Source organism: Caretta caretta, chromosome 10, assembly GCF_965140235.1.
Source record: "Caretta caretta isolate rCarCar2 chromosome 10, rCarCar1.hap1, whole genome shotgun sequence".
Lineage (NCBI taxonomy): Eukaryota > Metazoa > Chordata > Testudines > Cheloniidae > Caretta > Caretta caretta.
This window is the reverse complement of record NC_134215.1, coordinates 22,458,271-22,480,240: the sequence shown is the minus strand read 5'-3', so window position 1 is coordinate 22,480,240 and position 21,970 is coordinate 22,458,271. Positions and strand designations below refer to the sequence as shown.

At 42.6% G+C, this 21,970-nt stretch overlaps 1 long non-coding RNA gene across 1 annotated transcript; it reads right to left on the bottom strand.

The window, feature by feature from the left end:
• Positions 1-1,213: 1,213 nt before the first annotated feature.
• Positions 1,214-19,297, bottom strand: LOC125643360 (uncharacterized). Its single transcript, XR_007358692.2, has 2 exons — positions 18,972-19,297; positions 1,214-4,256 (listed from the first exon to the last, which is right to left on the bottom strand). It is a non-coding gene; the product is annotated as an uncharacterized LOC125643360 (long non-coding RNA).
• Positions 19,298-21,970: the final 2,673 nt, after the last annotated feature.

Sequence of the window (21,970 nt, the reverse complement as noted above, 5' to 3'; positions counted from 1 at the left end):
GCTGAATCCATGCACCTCTCAACTTTTAACACAACAACAGAAAAATCCAGAATTTCTAGTTACCTTTAGAGCAGTGGTTCCCAAACTAAGGGCGCTGCTTGTTCAGGGAAAGCCCCTGGCGGGCTGGGCCAGGCTGGTTTACCTGCCGCGTCCACAGGTTTGGCTGATCGCAGCTCCGAGTGACTGTGGTTCGCTGCTCCAGGCCAATGGAGGCTGCAGGAAGCAGCAGCCAGCACGTCCCTCAGCCTGCGCTGCTTCCTGCAGCCCCCACTGGCCTGGAGCGGCGAACCATGGCCACTGGGAGCTGCAATCAGCCGAACCAGCTGACGCGGCACATAAACAAACCGTCCCGCCAGGGGCTTTCCCTCCACAAGCGGCATCCCTAGTTTGGGAACCACTGCTTTAGGGGAAATTGGATATTTCAGTTATTTCAAATGTTACATATTTTTAAATCTAAATTTATGAAAATTCAATATTCTGATCCAAGCTGCAAAATTTGGATCCATATTTTGGTAATCCCAAATGGCCCTTGTTTGTTTCCATGTCTGCTTTAAACTTTGTTAGATAAACACAAGGTTATTCAGATAGGATGACTGACAAGCTGGGAGAGGGAGTGGTTTGGTAAAACTGGAAATCCTATTTTGTTTCAGTAAATCTTTTTCTGGTTTTCTTCTTTGTTCCTGACTTATTTTCTGTTTCCTCTCCACTTCTCCCTTTCTCCCACATGAAAAAAAAGTTACCAAATAAGTGAACAGTCATGGTCCTATGGAAATCAGACTTCTGCTATTAGCTTTAGTCAGTGCAGAACCAAACCTGAAAGCTATAATTATAACTATATAATTAAGCTATAACTAATTTAGTTTCCTTTTGGGATCTAGTTCCTCATCATGAAAGGATATTTCTATTTTCCCTGACTCTTTAAAATGATCTTTTCATATTTTGTGTAAGTTCAGTGCTTATGAAAAGCACTAGATCGACAGCCTTAGATACTGAAGTCTCCCATCCATAGGTTTCTCATGGCCATCCTGGGTCTCTTGGCTAAGATGTCCAGATCTAGTGTTTTGTGGATTTTTTTGCTGTTGACACGACTTGGAAACTTTACTGAGGTCACCAAATAGCCAACAGATAGTGACCACAAATTTCCACTAACAACTAACTACGTGAGAAAACTTCTGTACCCTGTTGCCAATTCTTTCAGCCATATAAATCCCAATATTTTAATTTTTTTTATTTAAAAAAAATGCAGTGTATTCTGATACATAGCAGAGGGGGGCCTGGCCTAATCCCACAATTTGAACACTTCAATTAATTTTACAAGTTTTGTAAAATCTGAATTTCATGGCTCAATCCCAGTTGTACTAGGCAGCATTACAATAAATACTTAGTCCTAGCATAATCTAGAAAGCTGCACTTAAACTAAATGACTTTTGAGATCATATACTAACCATCTTCTTCTTCCCTTTCTTCTGTTAGCAGTCTAGTGTTACAACAAAAAATGTGTCATTACTTGGTTAATGATGTGTGTCTGATATTTACGATAATGAACTTTGTTAGACTTCAGGTCCAACATGGATTTTCATAACCCTTAAAACTAGCTTGTCATCTCTAATCAACATTCTGAGAAACTGGTAGACTACAGTAGGGACTTCAGTGGCTATTAATTGTAAAGGCAGTATCATCCTTTAAAAACTGTACTCAGAATTAAATTTGTCAATCAGCGGAGTTGACTGTCAAAATTCTGAATTCAGTAGGCAGATACCTTAATGTTACAGATAGCACAATGTCCTGCCCACCGGACGGTGTATATTTGTTCCCTTCATAGTCCACAATTTTAAAATCAGTGCCATAATTTGAACATGACAAAGACTAAATAATCTTTTCAGTTCCCTTTTGGTTTACCCATCTTTATTACTGCCCTACTTTATTATTGTGTAAAGGAAGAGGATTCCAGATAAGTTGCATAAAGAACTGATGGTTTCCAGATACTTATAAATACTCAAGACAGGAACCACTAATATAGAATTAAATACACCCTTGGGAAAACAAATCCCATAATGGATAGGAACGAGGCAAATATGTCATCAACATGAACAAAATTTATGGGACTGTGTGTAAATTAGGGATTCACTGATTGAAATGAGAATGGATCCTGGGCCTGCTCCAATGAGAATTTGATAGTCTACATGCAAATCAAAGAAGGGCATAAGTGGTCACACTTTAGAAACGCACACAGTCTTGTAAATGTGGCCTGCTCTCAACAAAATGTCTTTGAATGATGCATCTGGTCTAGGGCTGGCGTTAGCCTCACTAGGGCCCAGGGCAGAAACTAAGGAGCAGGCCCCCATAGAAGGCATGTGCAATGGGGCGGAGCCAGCGCTGGTCGTGGAGGTGTTGACACTGACCCACATGCTGGGTGGCCCACTGAGGTGAGTTGGGGCTGAAGCATGCAATTTAGTTTTGTGTGGCCCCCTGTGGTGTTAGGCCTCAGGCAATTGCCCTGCTTGCCATGCCTTAATGACAGCCCTGCTCTGGTCACTGACCGTTTGATTTGCAACCCAGGAAGATAAGACACTTGTCTGTTTACAAATGAATTCACCTCACATCCTCTCTATCATTAGTGTATCTGCAGCATTCATAGGCATCGACTTAGTGGGTGCCCCAGGGCTGGAGCACCCATGGGGAAAAAATGATGGTTGCTGAGCACCCACTGGCAGCACCCCTATCAGCTTCCCCCCGGTGCCTCCCACTTGCCAGTGGGCCCCACAGATCAGCACCTCCCTCTCCCTCCCTGTGCTTCCTGCCCAGTGCAATCAGCTGTTTCATAGCATTCAGGAGGCTCTGGGGGAGGAGTGAGGCTGAGGCAAGCTCTGCGGAGGGGGCAAAACTGGTTGGGAAGAGGCAGGGCACAGTGGGGCCTTAGGGGAAGGGGTGGGGCGGGGGTGTGGCCTGAAGCAGAGCCAGGGGTCAAGCACCCCCCAGCATTTTGAAAAGTCAGCACGAGTGGCTGCATCCATTTCTTCTCCATAGTGTACTTTTTCCTCAAAGAAGGTGGTGGTTTACTTTTTTTTATTCTCCTGCGTAGAACTCTGAGACCTAAGCATCCCTAGTTATTTTAGATCTAGACAGGGATCATAATGAATACAAGAAACAAACACACCTCCTCACCAGTTGAGTTCAGTGACAGTATCTACATGTGCAGATCTTTAGTTCTGAGATAAGTCAGTGCAACCTTTTTTCCCCTCATACTGTATCAAAATGCAAAGCCATCATATATGTGTAGGGGAAAAAAATGGTTATAAACAGTCTATATGCCTCTTTATATATTCTAGGAGATAAACCTGAAGTCCTGAAATCATTACTTTTGTGGCAAAAACCTGTGTATAACATTCCAGAAGCCCAGCTGGCTTAATCCCTGATGAAGTATATGTCCCAGCGGGAAGCTGTAGTAGAACAGGTGCCAATCTGCCAGTAATGTACTCACAAGTGCAAGTCAGTGTCTGGCCACCTGAAAGCAGACAGGTTTGGCAAAAGGAATTTATTGTTGTGTGGGCGGTGAGACTAAAGAAACCTAAATGTGTCCCCTATTTACATTATTGCTGTTGCAGTTACTTTTGTCAGACCAGTCTGTAAAAGGCATTTCCCCAGCTGTGAAAGCCATAATGTGTCAGCCCAGCTGAGCCTGCCTCAGATATGTAATTTACTTTACCCTTTGTGCCTAGTGATGGTAACTAATCAAGGAGTTTTGTTAAATGATAGTTACTCTTGATGTCCCTACAATCATTTTAGATATCTGCTAATTTAGGGGCCCATTCATAGCTTCCTGAAATATTGACCTAATCAATTTTATTCTCATAAACAATTCAGCTCATAAACCATCCAAACCAACTTTTTTTAAGCTCAAATTTTTGAAACTTCTAGTACAAAGAAAGCCAGTTCATGTTTCTGAATGCATTGGAAACCCTCCTATTTCAAACAAGTTATCCAGAATACACTACATTCTTCTTTGAGTGTTGGTCCCGGTCTGTATTCCACTGTGGATACACAGGTGCTCTGTGTGCCTGAGACCACAGAACTCTTGAAAGTATGGTCCATTGGTCTGTGCCTGAGCTGGTACTCTCCTCATGCTTTGTACCGAAGGTATGAGGGGTAGAGTGAACAGACCACCTTTTCAGTCCTCCTTACTGCTGCATGACCTAAGTTGGAACCTCCAGTGTCCAAAGCTTCTCCTTTTCTCTTCAGCCTCCTGGTTTTCAAATCTGTAAATATTTCAAAATTTGTTAGTTCTGTCTTTAGTGTTAGTTTTATTAAACTAGTTAGTAGTTATGTTCCCCACCCAGGAAATCCCCTTCTGGCTCCCAGTACAGTACTGGGTCTTAAAAACTACCTCTCCTGCCTCTGCACTCTCTCAGTCAGCAGTGACACCTCAGCACTGCCTGTACCATCTTGGAGAAGTACATATATCTCCGAGGTGCAGTATTTGTCACTCCTTCTCTAGCCAGACCCAACAGGCACAGGAATTCCAGCTTAAAAAAGCACCTCCAGGGAAAAGACTGAGGTCCCAGTCAGACCCAGACTGGGTCTAACTATCAGGCATCATCATAAAGGAGCGCACCTTCTAGCATGAGGCCTGACTCAGGAGCGACAGAGATTATGATTATGGACCCACTGTCAGAGTTTCATCAGAAGAGCAGGGAATGCTCTCATAAGCACAAGAGCAAATCCCCCTCTAAGTCCATTCCTAAGAGAATGGATTTCTCCGACTCCATCCAGGTTGGGCAAATCTTTGTACCCAGCTCCCAAAGACTTAGAACTTCCTAAATCCAAGGTCCATGATAAAAAGACATGTGAGCAAGGATCTGTCAGTACCAGGCTCTGCACCAGCAAAAAACACCGCCAGGGATATTGTCCAGGTCAGGAACCTTAACCACTAGTGGTACTGTCTTGACAGACCCATATGGGTCAGTCAACCCAGAGCCTTTATATACAAGCTTTATCTGTACAGGAAGACAGAACCCTACACAATCCAAGAAGAGTGGAGAGATACGCCTCTTTGGTGGACATCTGTGTTCTCCTAGATCTGCAATTTCTCCTGCTGTCAGGACTGTCACTTACCAGGGAGATTTTGACCTCAACAGAAGATATGCGCTAAGGGAGAGATCTATCCTCCAGCCCAATTAGCTGTCTGGTCTTTCCTTTGATGGAACCAACAGCTCCACCAATTCACCTGGATCTGGCCTTCTCATCATTGGGGGAAGCAGACATACCAGAGGAACTGTCATTGCCTTCTCTGTGGGAGATAGTTCAGACAGGAGATCAAGAGCTTCTTGGTACCAGCCTCCATCCAAATTAGGAAACCCCCCTCAGAACCAATGGTTCCCCATGTCTTGGGGACCTCCACAACCCAGCTGCAATCGCTCCTGTTGGTACTATTCATGGTACCCATACACCTGATTTGCAGGGTCTGCGCTATCTAATAGGAGTCATATCACCTCCCATCCAAGAAAGCAACTAAAGCTTCCTCTTGACCATATAGAAGAGGAAGACTGAGATGGACCTAAGAGTTTCAACAGTACCAACAAGGGTAACCTCATCTCCTGATGAGGCAGTCACTCCAGCTTTGCCATCCCCTCTGGATGATCACAAGCAATTCCAAGAGCTGCTATGCATGGTGCAGGTGAAGCTCCAAATCTCTGTAGAGGAGGTTCAGGACACAAAACACAAGCCCCTAGACACCCTGCAACCCACAGGCTCCAGCCAGATAACACTCCTAGTGAATGAACCGGCAAGAACTATATGGCATACACTGGCAACATATGTTCCTACCACCATGAGGGCTAAGAAGCATTACTTTGCTCTGGCGAAGGAAGCAGAGTTCCACTTTACTGAACCAAACTCCCTAGTTGTTCAGGCTGCCACAGAAAGATCCAGGCAGCCACCCTCTTTGATGAGGAGGTTTACTTCCTCTAGCCTCCAGTCTAGAATACTGAACTATCAAGCATTGTTGGCTAAGTGTGATTTTTGTGAAGGATTCAAAATTCCTAGATTAAGGTTAAATTACTTCAGCAGAACCAAGCTCAGTATCAGGTCCTTACTGATGAAGACAAGCTGGTGGGCCAGAACTTCACTGCAATCTGTGGTTGATGCAGCTGACACCACATCAAGGTCAATGACAACTGCCATTGTCATGCGACGGGAATCATGGGAAACACTGGGTTTTATCCAGGAGTTCTAGAACATTGTGAAGGACTTGCCCTTCAATAAGGCCAACCTTTTCAGCAAAAAGATAGGTGAGACTTTGTTTTCACTAAAGGACTCCAGAGCAACCCTCTGCTTCCTAGGTATACATACACCAGCACCAAAGAGAAAATACCACAAATATTCCTACAAACCAACACCTATGGCTCAACCGTTTTTACCACCAGCAATCTTATGAACCTCCTTCATAAAAGGGAGAAGGTGCAAAATTCACAATACCCTGCACCTTCCACATCAACCCAACCTAACCCATGGCCAAAAGACATTTTTGATGGGATGCCCAGGAGTTGCTAACCACTGTTGATGCCATTTTCATGCAGTTCTCACACATCCTTTGGTGGCTGTCTAGCACTCTTGTCCCACAACTGAAGTGCTGGATCTCATCTATTCTAGCTATACCATCAAGTTTCTTTCCCCACTCTCTGTAAAGTCCCCTTCACTGCCTCTCTTCAGGAACCATTGTCATGAGGCGATCCTCTTCCAGGAGGTAATCTTCTCCTGCAGCTGGGAGTGGTAGGGTTCTATTCTAAATATTTCCTAGTTCCCAAAAAGGAAGAGAGGGTAGAGACCCATTCTTCACATGCAATGACAACATTTTTTATTAGCAAACTAAAATTCCATATGGTTACCCTGGCATCAATAATACTGTCTTTGGAAAAGGGGACATAGTTCACAGCCCTCAATATGAAAGATGTATACTTTAACATGAACATTCATTATGCCCACAGAAAATTCCTCAGATTCATGGTGGGTCCTGACCACTGTCAATACAGGGTGCTTCCATTCAGTCTAGCAACAGCACCCAGGGTCTTCACCGTAGTGTTTCAAGTAGGAGTTGCACAGTTCAAAGAGAGTGGCTTCACCATCTTCCCGTTTAGGCACTCAGTGGCAGAACAAGCTTAGAAGCCTTTTCATCAACCTCATTATTGCTTCATCTTCTGTCATCCCTAGGAGTCTGTCTGAACATGGAAAAGTTTGTTGTCCTGACCCCAATGCAGACTACAGAATTGATAGGAGCAACTCTAAACTCAGTCTGATTGAGGGCTTATCTCCTAGTGGATTGATTTCACACCATATGCAGCCTGATATATACACCAGGTTGTGCATAACCTTCAAATATTGGTTCAGATTTGCCTCTCTCCTGGGGCACATGGTGTCATGTACTTACATCACACTGTTCACCAGGCTTCACCTCCATTGCCTGCAGGCTTGGCTCCAAACCAAGTAAGCACAGCATGAACACTAGAGTGACAGTTCCCACCAGTAAAAGGGTCTCACTAACGTGGTGGAAAGATTCTGGACAAGTGTGTATGAGTGTTCGTTCCTGTCCCCCACCCATGACAAGATGATAATTACAGATCCCTCTGATAGGCTGGGGAGCCCACATGGACAGTCACATGGCATTGAGCACTTGGATGCCTTGAGAAACAAGAATGCATGTAAATCTTTGGAACTTTGGGCAGTCCGAAAGAATTGCAAAACATTTCTATTATTCATCCAGTCTCATCATGTACTCAATGTCAGACAACATAACTGTATTCTAAACAAGCAGAGAAGAGTGAGACACATTCTCCTGTGTATAAAAGCAGTCACCTTATGCAACTGGTGTATCAAAAACCATATCACTCTATTGGCAAGTGTACCTTCCAGGAATACAAAATTCGCTGGCAGACTGCCTCAGAAGGCTATCCAATTAATTGGTGAGCAACATTTTCACTCAGTGGGAAAACCTCATTTGGGACCGGTTTGCCACACAGGCTGTCAAGGTTCCTCCCCCACTCTGAACTCTAGGGTACAGATGTGGGGACCTGCATGAAAAAAAACCTCCTAAGCTTATCTTTACCAGCTTAGGTCAAAACTTCCCCAAGGTACAAAATATTCCCCCCGTTGTCCTTGGACTGGCCGCTACCACCACCAAACTAATACTGGTTACTGGGGAAGAGCTGTTTGGACCGTCTTTCCCCCCAAAATACTTCCCAAAACCCTGCACCCCACTTCCTGGACAAGGTTTGGTAAAAAGCCTCACCAATTTGCCTAGGTGACTACAGACCCAGACCCTTGGATCTTAAGAACCATGAACAATCCTCCCAACACTTGCACCCCCCCTTTCCTGGGAAATGTTGGATAAAAAGCCTCACCAATTTGCGTAGGTGACCACAGACCCAAACCCTTGGATCTGAGAACAATGAAAAAGCATTCAGTTTTTTACAAGAAGACTTTTAATAAAAAATAGAAGTAAATAGAAATAAAGAAATCCCCCCTGTAAAATCAGGATGGTAGATATCTTACAGGGTAATTAGATTCAAAAACATAGAGAACCCCTCTAGGCAAAACCTTAAGTTACAAAAAAGATACACAGACAGAAATAGTTATTCTATTCAGCACAATGCTTTTCTCAGCCATTTAAAGAAATCATAATCTAACACATACCTAGCTAGATTACTTACTAAAAGTTCTAAGACTCCATTCCTGGTCTATCCCCGGCCAAGACCCAGCAACAGACAGACACAGACCCTTTGTTTCTCTCCCTCCTCCCAGCTTTTGAAAGTATCTTGTCTCCTCATTGGTCATTTTGGTCAGGTGCCAGTGAGGTTACCTTTAGCTTCTTAACCCTTTACAGGTGAGAGGAGCTTTCCCCTGGCCAGGAGGGATTTCAAAGGGGTTTACCCTTCCCTTTATATTTATGACACAGGCAAACAGGAAATGAAAGCTATTTTTCCAGGGTTGCTCAAGGAAAGCAGTCAGTGATGCTTTTCTACTGCATTTGTAAGATAATTTCAACTATGTCTTCTCTCCCATCCCTGTACTATCTCATGGTCTACAGAAGATGCAACTGGACAGGGCTCAAGTCACCCTTAAATGGCCCAAATAATTCTGGTTTCCTAGTCTCCTGCAGATATTGTCCCACCCATTTATAAGCATTCAGTCCTTCCTGGATCTCTTGACCCAGGAGAGTGGTAGAGTCAGGCATCCCAACCTGGATGCACTTCATCTCATGACTTGGTAGTTGGATGGTCATCAAATCTAGAAAAAAGAAAAGGAGTACTTGTGGCACCTTAGAGACTAACCAATTTATTTGAGCATGAGCTTTCGTGAGCTACAGCTCACTTCATCAGATGCTGTAGCTGTAGCTCATGAAAGCTCATGCTCAAATAAATGTGTTAGTCTCTAAGGTGCCACAAGTCCTCCTTTTCTTTTTGCGAATACAGACTAACACGGCTGTTACTCTGAAACCTGTCATCAAATCTAGATCATTCCTAGTCTGAAGCTGTGCATCCATTCTTAATGATAGCAGAATGGAGTACATCAGAAAGTTAGCTACGTAAGTAAAAACATTTCTCTCTCTAGGCCTAGCAAAATCATATCTCCAGAAACACTGGATATTTCCACTATTTAAGACTGTCTTAGTTTCAAGATGACAGTCTTTCCCTTAGCTCTCTAGGGTTCATCTAGCAGTCAGCACATGCCACCTACCATCAGACAGTTACTCTAGCTTTACTCACCCAGTGATGGCCAGATTCTTGAGAGGTCTGATGAGAACCTTTCTATGGTTAAGGAAACCAAGACTGGACTGGGATCTTAACCTAATGCTTTGGTACTCACTAAGCCACCCTTTGAACCTCTGGCTCCATGATCTGTATCCCTCCGGTCAGTGAAGGTTGCCTTTGGTGCCATCACCTTGGCCAGGTGGGCTGGCAAATTTGGAGCTCTAATGAATGGCTGATCCACCATATACAGTATTCCATAACAACAGTCTCACTTACGACTACATCCAAAAATCACTCCTAAGATAATTTCAGATTTTCACATAAACAGTCAATTCACTTACCTGTATTTTCCCCTCGACATGCAACAAACATTAGCATTTCACCTGCAAAGAACTAGATCAATCAGAAAATCACCTAGACTGTTTGTTGCTGTAGCAGAAAAAGTCCAAGGTCTAGCTATTTCATCTCAGAGGATCTCTTAAGAGGATCTCTGGCTGTATCCTGCTCTGTTATCGATTGACAGATCTCCCTCCTCCAGACAGGGTAAGGGCTCATTCAACAAGGCCACAAACAGCCACAGTGGCATCACTCCAACAGGTGCCCATAACTTGACATTTGCAGGGCAGCTACTTGGAGTTCTATCCACACATTCTCAAGACATTATGCCTGGGTCCAGGACTCCTCCACAAATGTGTCCTGTGGGGCAGCAGTTGTATGAGTAGCTGTACCACGTGCATGCTCTCACTCTCCTCCTCTCAGTCACCCTAAGTGAAATACACACTGGGACCAGGACTTGAAGAGGAATGGGAAGTTAATTATTTTATTGTAACTGAAGTTCTTCAAGATTTGTTGTCCCTATCTGTATTCTACTACCTGCCCTCCTTCCTCTCTTGGCAAGATTCATGGCAGAGAAGGAACCAAAGAGGTCATCAGTCCACCTCTCCTTTTATCCCCATGGTGCAGAGTATGAGGGGAGCAGGAGCACTGGCATGAACCGAAGAACATTGCCTGCAAGAATTCTCCAGTCTCATGAAATGCACACATGCCCACAGTGGAATACAGATAGGAACCACATATCTCAAAGAATTCCTGTGACAATAAGGTAATTAACTTCCCTTTTATGCTGCCTTTCATTCAGCCACTAGACTCCTTAACATAATTGTATGTGGATTCCACCACTGAAAAGGCTCAAGATTTTAATCTTTACCCAGTTTTTGTACTGTAGTGTTTTAATTAATATGGATACAATTACTACTGAAAAAGGTAAAATGCATCACATGTAATCTTACAAAGGCCTCATAGCAATCCTTCAGATTTATTTATATTAAAAAGGGACATTTGGTACAGTACCACAAAAGCACAATTGCATTCAGCTGGCTGAATGCAAAAGAAGGGGAAGTCTCTCAGAATCATAGTCTGTTTGAATATAGTATTTGTATCTCCCACAAGAAAGTGATAGGAGCTGGAACCACATGATTTTCATAGGTTTCAAAGTAACAGCCGTGTTACTCTGTATTTGCAAAAAGAAAAGGAGTACTCATGGCACCTTAGAGACTATCCAATTTATTTGAGCATAAGCTTTCGTGAGCTACAGCTCACTTCGTCAGATGCATTCAGTGGAAAATACAGTGGGAAGATTTATAGAGAACATGAAACAATGGGTGTTACCATACACACTGCAATGAGAGTGATTACTTAAGGCGAGCTATCACCAGCAGGAGAGCTGGGGGACTGGGGGGGGGGGTGTGCCGCCATTTGTTGTGATAATCAAAGTGGGCTATTTCCATCAGTTGACAAGAACATCAGAGGAAAAGTAAAACTATTTCCTCATGTTTATTGCCCCCCCTCAACCCCCTCACTGTTCCTCTGATGTTCTTGTCAACTGCTGGAAATGGCCCACTTTGATTATCACTACAAAAGGCTCCCCCTCCCCCCGCTCTCCTGCTGGTGATAGCTCGCCTTAAGTGATCACTCTCATTGCAGTGTGAATGTAACACCCATTGTTTCATGTTCTCTGTGTATATAAATCTTCCCACTGTATTTTCCACTGAATGCATCTGATGAAGTGAGCTGTAGCTCACGAAAGCTTATGCTCAAATAAATTGGTTAGTCTCTAAGGTGCCACAATTACTCCTTTTCTTTTTATGATTTTCATAGAAATTTCTTCATGTGAGAAGAGAGGGAACCTGTAGTACTGTATTTCCTACTTTGAGAGATTGACTTTGCAATATTAATGTGCTTTTAATGTAGGGTTTTTTGAGTGTGAGTGTGTGAAAAATATATATAGTTCATACTTCCAGGATGCATTTGTTCATTCGTGCAACTAAAAGTGATCCTTTGTTTATAAAGATAAACATTGAGAGGCTTAGTCCCGTTGTGATGACCAATATATGTCAATGAGGTGTCTACAACATTTCAAAATTCATTATTGCTAGAATACTTCTTGTCTCAGTACAAAACACTGGTTTGATACTTCCAGAGTAAATAAAGGAATGCTTGTTTTTGCTTACATTTATACAAACTGATTTTTTTTACGTATTGTGATTTTTTGTGTGTGTGAAATGAAAGTTATAAGCAATGTGAACAATTGTATTCATATAAATACATTGATATTTAAGCTCAAATATGTATTTATTGCTTTCAGCATTCATCTTGATTTAATTTGAGTTCGTGATTTTAATTGCTGTAAAATTCTTACACTTTACTTTGGAAAGCTGTAATCATTTTGTAAGGAGGTGAGATAAAGGCTCAATGGTTTGCTGGTCTTAAAAGGGCTTTGCTTAGTATGAATGTGTTTAATATAAAAGTTTGCTTACATTACTTCAAAGTTTGCAAGGTCACTGGATTCATGTTCATAGAACTGTATGTTAAAGTCAATGAAGGCATTAAATCTGTGTGTGTGCGCGCGCACAAAAGAGGATTAAGGCAGCAAGTACAATGAAGTCCCGGTTAAGTTGTAAATATAATTGTTAATTGGATTCCCACTCCTAATTCTCCCTGACTAAAGCAAATGGCATTTGGTATGCTCTGGCAAATGAGGTGTAAAAATATAATTAGGAAGGCCAAAAAAGAATTTGAAGAAGAGCTAGCCAAAGACTCAAAAAGTAAAAGCAGGGGTTTTTTTGTTTTTGTTTTTTTAAGTACATCAGAAGCGAGGAGCCTGCTAAACAACCAGTGGGGCCACTGGATAAGATGCTAAAGGAGCACTCAAGGACGATAAGACCACTACAGAGAAACTAAATGAATTGTTTGCATCGGTCTTCCTGGCTGAGGATGTGAGGGAGATTCCCACACCTGAGTCACTCTTTTTAGGTGACAAATCTGAGGAACTGTTTCAGATTGAGTTGGTGTCATTAGAAGAGGTTTTGAAACAAATTGATAAATTAAACAGTAATAAGTCACCAGGACCAGATAGGTTTCAGAACTCTTGGGTGAATACTATCGTTTAAATCCATTTCTGTACCAAATGACTGAGTAATGCTCTCAAGTTGCAGTGGGGGAGGTTTAGGTTGGATATTAGGAAAAACTTTCACCAGGAGGGTGGAGAAGCACTGGAATGCGTTACCTACAGAGGTGGAGGAATCTCCTTCCTTTGAGGTTTTTAAGGTCAGGCTTGACAAAACCCTGGCTGGGTTGACTTAGTTGGGGATTGGTCCTGCTTTGAGCAGGGGGTTGGACTAGATGACCTCCTGAGGTCCCTTCCAACCCAGCTATTCTAGGATTCTATGACTGGAGGATAGCTAATATGACACTAATTTTTAAAAAGGGCTCCAGAGGTGATCCTGGCAATTACAGGGCGGTAAGCCTGACTTCAGTACTGTGCAAACTGGTTGAAACTATAGTAAAGAACAGAATTGTCAGACATGGATGAACATGATTTATTGGGATAGAGTCAACATGTTTTTTGTAAAGGGAAATCATGCCTCACCAATCTACTAAAATTTTTTCAGGGGGTCAACAAGCATGTGGACAAGGGGGAATCCAGTGGATACAGCATACTTAGTTTTTCAGAAAGTCTTCGACAAGGTCCATCAGCAAAGGCTCTTAAGCAAAGTTAGCTGTCATGGGATAAGAGGGAAGATCCTCTCATGGATCAGTAACTGGTTAAAAGACAGGAAACAAAGGGTAGGAACAAATTATCAGTTTTCAAAATGAAGACATGTAAATAGTGGTGTCCCCCAGGGGTCTGTACTGGGACCAGTACTACTCTACATATTCATAAATGATCTGGAAAAAAGGGGTAAATGGTGAGGTGGAAACATTTGCAGATACAAAACTACTCAAGATAGTTAAGTCCAAAGCCGACTGTGAAGAGTTACAAAGGGATCTCACAAAACTGGGTGACAAAATGGCAGATGAAATTCAATGTTGATAAGTGCAAAGTAATGCACATTGGAAAACATAATCCCAACTAAAAGAACAGGAGTACTTGTGGCACCTTAGCGACTAACAAATTTGAGCATAAGCTTTCATGGGCTACAGCCTACTTCATCAGATGCATGCAGTGGAAAATAGAGTAGGAAGATTTTATATACACAGAACATGAAACAATGGGTGTGTTACACACTGCAACGAGAGCGATCAGGTAAGGTGAGCTATTACTAGCAGGAGAGAAAAAACCTTTTGTAGTGATAATCAAGATGGGCATTTCCAGCAGTTGACAAGAACGTGTGAGGAACAGTAGGGGGGAACAAACAAACATGGGGAAATAGTTTTACTTTGTGTAATGACACATCCATTCCCAGTCTTTATTCAAGCCTAATTTAATCATTCTCTACCCATCTTTCCAGTTCTGCATAGAGGCGCCTCGGCTAGTTGAGAGCCATGAGAGGAAACTTTAAAATCCCTTTCATGGGAGTTCAATTGCTCACCAGAATAACCCTGCAATGCAAACGGATTCTACCCACCTTGAAGACCTGGTTGTGCAAACAGGCCTCTTCAGTGCATTGACTGCTAAGGGCCAAGTGTAAAGTTGCTAAAGCATGTGTGCAGGCTCAGGCACGTGTTGCATGCCCAGCATAAGCCACCCAAAAATTTGTTGCATAAAGACTGGGATACATTCTTTTTGCAGATACAGACTAACATGGCTGCTACTCTGGGATTATGACAGGTTTCAACTATACATATAAAATGATACGGTCTAAATTATCTGTTACCACTCAAGAAAGATCTTGGAGTCAATGTGAATAGTTCTCTGAAAACATCCACTCAATGTGCAATGGCAGTCAAAAAAATCTAACACTGCTGGGAATAATTAAGAAAGGGATAGATAAGATGGAAAATATCAGATTGCCTCTATATAAATCCATGGTATGCCCAGATCTTGAATACTGCATGCAGATGTGGTCGCCCCATCTCAAAAAAGATGTATTGAAATTATAAAGGTACAGAAAAGGGCAGCAAAAATGATTAGGGGTATGGAATGGCTTCCATATGAAGAGAGATTATTAAGACTGGGACTTTTCAGCTTGGAAAAGAGACGTCGCAGTTGGGGGGGGGGAAGGGTGATATGATAGAGGTCTGTAAAAATCATGACTGGTGTGGAGAAATTAATAAGCAAATGTTATTTACTCCTTCTCATAACACAAGAGCTAGGGATCACCAAATGAAATCAGTAGGCAGCAGATTTAAAACAAACAAAAGAAAGTATTTCTTCATACAATGCACTGTCAACCTGTGGAACTCTTTGCCAGACAATGTTGTGAAGGCCAAGACTATAACAGGGTTCAAGAAAGAACTAGATAAATTCATGCAGGATAGGCCCATCAATGGCTATTAGCCAGGACAGGTAGGAATGGCGTCCCTAGCCTGTTTGCTAGAAGCTGGGAATGGGTGACAGGGGATAGTTCACTTGATGATTACCTGTTCTGTTCATTCCCTCTGGGGCACCTGGCATTGGCCACTGTCCAATGAAGGGGTTTTAGCCCACAAAAGCTTATGCCCAAATAAATTTGTTAGTCTAGGGTGCCACAAGTACTCCTCGGGTTTTTTGCTGATACAGACTAACACAGCTACCACTCTGAAACCTGTTGGAAGATAGGATACCATACTAGATGACCTTTGGTCTGACCCAGTATGGCCGATCTTATGTTCTGCAGAGGATCAGCACTATAGTCTCTCTCCATGGAATGCAGATGTTCTATGTTGAAATGGCTAGCTAGTCAGATTTTTAGGGATCACCTACAGTTGTTCTACACCAAGAAAGAATTGTCTATGTCTACTGGATCTAATTTTAATAATCCTCCTCCGTAGCAGGAGCAGTGTTTGAGCCTGAGCTGCTTTGCTCTCACTTTTCCTTCCCCATCACACTAGAGTCACTTGGAGACTCAGTGCTTTTGCCCAACCGGGAATCCTGGGGAAAAGGTTATTCTGGCTGGAATTAAATGTACGAGGTACCACCTGCTGCAAGTTTTTATTCTTATTAGTTCTGCAGTGGTTCTTAAGTTTAGTCCTTTGACAGCTCATTCCACTCAGGGGCAAGGAAGGGACACTGATAGCTCCCATAGAGATGCCAAATACTATCACTCTTTGTTTCCTCAGACTGCCATTATAATGTGCACATTGCTCTTAGCTGGCATCTTTATGTGCTTGTCCAGTGCCAAAGTGAGTTCCAGGCTTACCACTGGGCTCATTCCTTTATTATAGGAGGAGCTAACAACCCGTATACTTACTATTATAAAGGATTCTTGTGATTTTTTTTTTAAAAGCTCAAATGCTTCTATTGTTTGTAACTGGCATTTGAAATTTGGCAGGGTGAAAGCCCTTGGGCTAACGAAATACCTTTTCTTTGCCCCACGAAATTCCATTTAGATTTTTCTGAGATTAAACTGCTCAGAAAAAAATCACCATTTTCCTTCCATTTCCATGCTTTAGGAAAATTTATGCCAAAGTAATAATTACATGATTTTCTAAAAAAAACAAGAAAAAATAAATAAAAAAAATCTGAGGTCTCATCACACAAACATTTAGTTCATGGAAAGCAGGGGGCGTGAATATACCCCATACTAGCCTGCAGCAGACTGCCTGTGTAGATCCTGCTGAAGTACATTAACAGTTTAACGAGCTTTGATCTAATCTTGTTTCAAAGAGAACTAGATCAAAATTCATTAACGAACTCCTAATGTGTGTCAACAGTGTCTATGGAGACAATTAGTCTGGGGTAGGCTATTGTGGGGTAGATTGCTGTGAACTGAATGTTCATGTAGAAAAGCCCTGAAATTGTCACAGGAGTGCTTTATACAGGAGAGAGAGCTCTTCATACATAATTAATAGATGAGGTGGTAGTCGATTGCACACAAGAAAAATATGGCATAATTCCTGTGTTTTGTAGGACCAATGAAGTATGGTGGTGTGCACTACAAATGTGGTCCTGTTTTTGCAGATCTTAACAAGGAACACTTACCAGGGCCCACACCACCACTAAAGCAGCAGCAGTTACTGCACTGTAAACACCTGTGAACTTTTGGAGGAGCGGTAGTGGGGTCTGGATGGTAGACTAACCTTTCTTGACCCAGTATTTGGCTCCACCAACCCATCTGCTTCTCTGCGGGCACCATATGGTACTCCTGAGGTTTTTCAAGTCCTGCTGTCCCCTGACCCACCCTCTGGACCTAGTAAGCCATTTCCTCCCACGCCACCCCAGGATAACTGCTTTCTCCTACTGCCAGCTAATGTTCTGTAGCTCAAGTGGTAGAATTCTGTGATGCTTGTGCATTAAAGTTTGGTAATGAGACAGAAATTAGTTAAACCTTGTAAAGGAGCAGACTCACCCCTGCAGCACCTCCTGTTGGTCATCCTTGGGAATTAGCTCACCAGCTGCTGGAGCACCCTCTGCAGGCCACCACAGCTCTGGCCCCCCTGTCTCTCACAGACCCCGGTGCCCCTTTGTCTGGGGTGCTGCCCCTCTGGCAGTAACCCTATACTCTGCCTCTGGGTCTTCCCTTCCTGGGGAACCCCCAACCCACTATCTCCACTTCACCTCAGCCTTAACCATACTCCCTGGGCAGACTGCAGCATATCAGCCACTCATCACAGGTGAAGGGGTTTGGACTTGCTGCCTCTGCCTATCTATGGTTGCCCCTGCAATCCCCATACCTAATAAACCTTCCCAGGCCTGCAGCCTGGGGCTTTCCTAGGCCAGAGCTCCCCAGCCCTGCTCCAAACTGGGTCCTCTATTCAGGTCTCTGCAACCAGGTCCCTCCCTCTCAGAGCTAGAGAGAGAGTCTGTTTGCTTCTGGCTCCCTGCCCACTTATAAGGGCCAGCTGAGCCCTAACTGTGGCGTGGCCCCAACTGAGTCTGCTTCCCACTCAGCCTGGGCTGTTCTCCTAGCCCTCCAGCCCTCTCCAAGGGCTTGTTCCAACCCTGTCAGGGCTGGAGTGGGTAACACCCCACTACAAACCAGTACCTGGAATTAACATCTCCATTCTAGCAGGTGCATCATAGCAAGCAACTTGTATGGTGAAAATACCAGCCCTATGGCTGGGGTCTCAGGCAGAAAAAATTGGGCCAACTTTAGATCTTGCTGAAGCACAGTTTGGCTGTACTTATGTGGCTCTATTTTTATTAATGTGCTTGATTGAAATTCTTAAGACAGAGCCAGTTCCTGCAGAATTTTTTTTCACAGAATGGCTTTTGATGGTCATGATTCATCAGTATGGAAATTAATCAGAGCTTGGAAGAATACTGCATGATGGTTTGCCAACTCTTTGAAGTGCATGACAGTCAAAGCTCTTTGGCTATAGTTTAAATTGAACACTGTGCTAATGTGTGATTTCCAACGTTTCTGCTTATGATTCTTAAAAAAAAAAGTAGTAGGAAGGCAGTACATGCCAACATACTCTGATGGTCTTAGTCTCAAGTGTACATTGTAAATGCAGAACAATGAGGAGGAGCAGAAACCTGTTTGGGAATACATGGAAAATGCAAACTAATGCTCCTTAAAGTAACAAGCAGTTAAGTACAACTGAGGAGGAAAAAAGGTCAATAACTCAAGATATTGAAACTGTAACCCGGGGTTCTTTCAACCCAAAGCTCTTGGTAACTTTTACTCTATGCGAGGTGGTGTCAGGAAATAAATCGGGAGACACAGCTGTCCGACCGATAGATGGCTGGCACAAACAGGACAACACAAGAGTGCTTTCACTTAAAGCTAAACTTTACTTAGTCTCAAGCACTTATACACATGTCTGCAATAGGTTAGTAAAACACTCCCAACCCTTGATAATTACCAAAGCTGAGTGTGGCTCTCGAGTGGTACAGCAGCAGCCCGTCTGCTAGTGGGGAACACAAGATGCATCCAGAGGGAGAGTCCAGTCCTGAAGAGTTTCCCTACCTCAAACTTTTTCCCCTTATTTATACATTAGTAATAGAATGACATGTAGCTTAAAGCAAATTTGTTAAGTAAGCAGTTTCAATGGTCAAGTGAGAGGTTCCTTCTGATTATCGATTAACCAGGTATGGGTTTTTCCAGAGTTTGCAGCCTTGAGGCCCCAATAGACATTCCTGGGGCACATCCTGCTCTTCTAAGATGCATGTATCAGCAACTTCAACACAATTCTTATCAGGAAGGATACGGTGTCAAGCTTCCCTTCTCTGTGGCTGGCATGCGCACACACACACACACACACCCCACCCCCCGCCTTGGTTAAACTGAGACTGCTGAATGGCCTAAAAAATTTACAGCCTGCTGACTTGGCTGTTTTTAGCAATAAGCTATAGTGGTTTTAGGCACTTTACTGGTTTGAAAAGTCTCCCCGTACAAAACAACATCCTTGTAAACTATTCATGGAACTATTACTTCTCCTACATATCTGACTCACTAGGTGCCTGCAAAGACTTCAAAACTGGAGTTTGGTAGCTAATTTATTATCTTACAGGTTTCAGAGTAGCAGCCGTGTTAGTCTGTATTCGCAAAAAGAAAAGGAGGACTTGTGGCACCATTTGTTAGTCTCTAAGGTGCCACAAGTACTCCTTTTCTTTTTTTTATCTTACAGTATTTCTAAGGCATTGCAGAAACTGCAAAACATTAGGAGAAACCATCATCATCATCACAGAAAAAGATTTTTTTCTCTACAATGTTGGGATAAAAATGTAAGTAAAAAGAAACTTAGAATAGGAGAATTTTAAAAATGAGAATGTTACCAATGAAAGATACAAAATTTGAAACAGTTACTTAAACAAATTGACAATAAAGATGTTTTTCTAGGTATAATCATTGTTTCTTAAGATTTTTTACTGAAACACTGCAAAACCTTTGGGTTATTTTAAAGCTGCCAAATGGGCATGTAGTCATCAAGCATAGTCAGAAAAAATAGTAATGGTCAATTTTCAGAGATGTTTTCTTAACATTTTGAGTATTTGACCTTTTTTCTAAAGTGTAGTCAACTACTTGCCACTGAGGGAAAGAAAAGAAGGAAAGAACAAGGTTGGGGGAGGAGCGTTTGGGTTTTTGTGGGGGTGGAGAGGGTTCTTGTAGAGACTTGGATCTAATTCAAGCCAATTCTATACAGACGTCCTTTATAATACATAAATGGATAGTTTTTAAGACCAGAAGAGACTGTTATGATAATCTAGTACTATCTCCTTAACACAGAATTTCATCCAATGATTCTGGCACTTAGCCAACATGATGATTGTTATTAATCATGTTTATTATGGTAGCGCCTAAGGACCAACCAAGAATGGGGACCCATTGTGTGAAGCACTGTACAAACACAGAGTTTGACAATCCTTGCTCTAGAGCTTACAGTCTAAATAGACGAGACAGATGCAGAGTAGGGGAAGCGGTGTAATACACTAGCAGAGTGAATAGTGTGATAGTGGCAAATGTCATGTTAATTCCATGATTATTTTCAGTGGTGGGTTTAGTAGTTAGGCGGGATAAACTAAATGGAAAGAAAAGTGATGAGAGAGGGGACACTGAAGAAAAGAGGGACCTCTGAGTAGTGAAAATATGATATGAAGGAATTGTAAGGGAGAGTTGGAGCAAACAGACAATTAGCACAGGGAAGAAAAATTCCAGATATAACTGCAAAAAGTGCTTTGAATGTCCAGAGGTCCTGGCTTTGGCTCCTTCTCCAGCTGTTCCTACTTGCTGGTGTTTCTCTGCAGCGTATTCCCAAAGACCACATAGTGCGGGGGAGGGGAGGCAACACATGGGTCCTAGTGCCTCCATAGTGTGGGGAGTGTCCCCTGCACTGTTCTGGATCCGGGGATAAAGTTAGGAAGGGTGGCCCTGGCTGGGGCCCATTTTACTCTCCCTGTCCCCCTTAGTGAACCAGTCCCTGCTTTGACTGCCTCCATTGTGTTTGAATTGATATATAGGGCTGGATTCTCCTATCCACTAACACCAGTTTGAGCTGTTTAAACTTCATCTTCTCCTAGCATAAATTAGGGCTGTCTGTTCCTGTATAGCCCTGATTTGTGCCAGAGTTAGGCAACTCTGAATAAAGGAATTGCACTTTATTTTTAGTTTGAACATTACTAATTTCAGAGTCCAACCATTGGATCTTGTTATGCCTTTGTCTGCTACATTAAAGAAACCCTAGAGCTAGATTTTGCTATCCTGCTTACCCACTAAAATAGTCTATGAAGTGGATTATCATATATGCATTCACATGAGCAGCAATTCGTATACACAAGCACCTGTTTGTATATGTTTTCGGAAATGCCAGCTTTTAACAAAAGCCATGGCCTCTGTTCATTAAAACCTTACAGGAGTGATATCGGGGGGAGGGGCGGGTTCCCCCCTGAAATTTACCCCACTTCTTCACAGTTTGCAGAATACATACAGGGCTTAAATTTACAAATGTCTGTATAGTAATTGAGTTCAATTTGTGGTGCTCTTCACATTTACGCTCTTCACCTAGAGTGCTCTTCTTTTGTGTGTGGAAAGAATATACACAGGCATCAAAGCAGATTGGAATTTGGGAGGTGAGAATTAAGTAACACATTAGGGAATTGTACAGAAGAACGGTTGATCACATGGTCAGCAGCTGTTTTATTTCAGATCTTATATAAATTCCAGCTTCTGACCTTGTCTGGACACAATCATTTCATATTATATATGAGTCAGGAACACCAGATACATTAATGTGGCAAAGGCAAATTCCATATTTTTACATGTGCTATATACAATTTAATATGACCCTTGAAACAAGACATACTGAGAATAAGAATCTGAGTCTAAAATCCTTATACACGTAAACCTGGAAAATATCATAATACA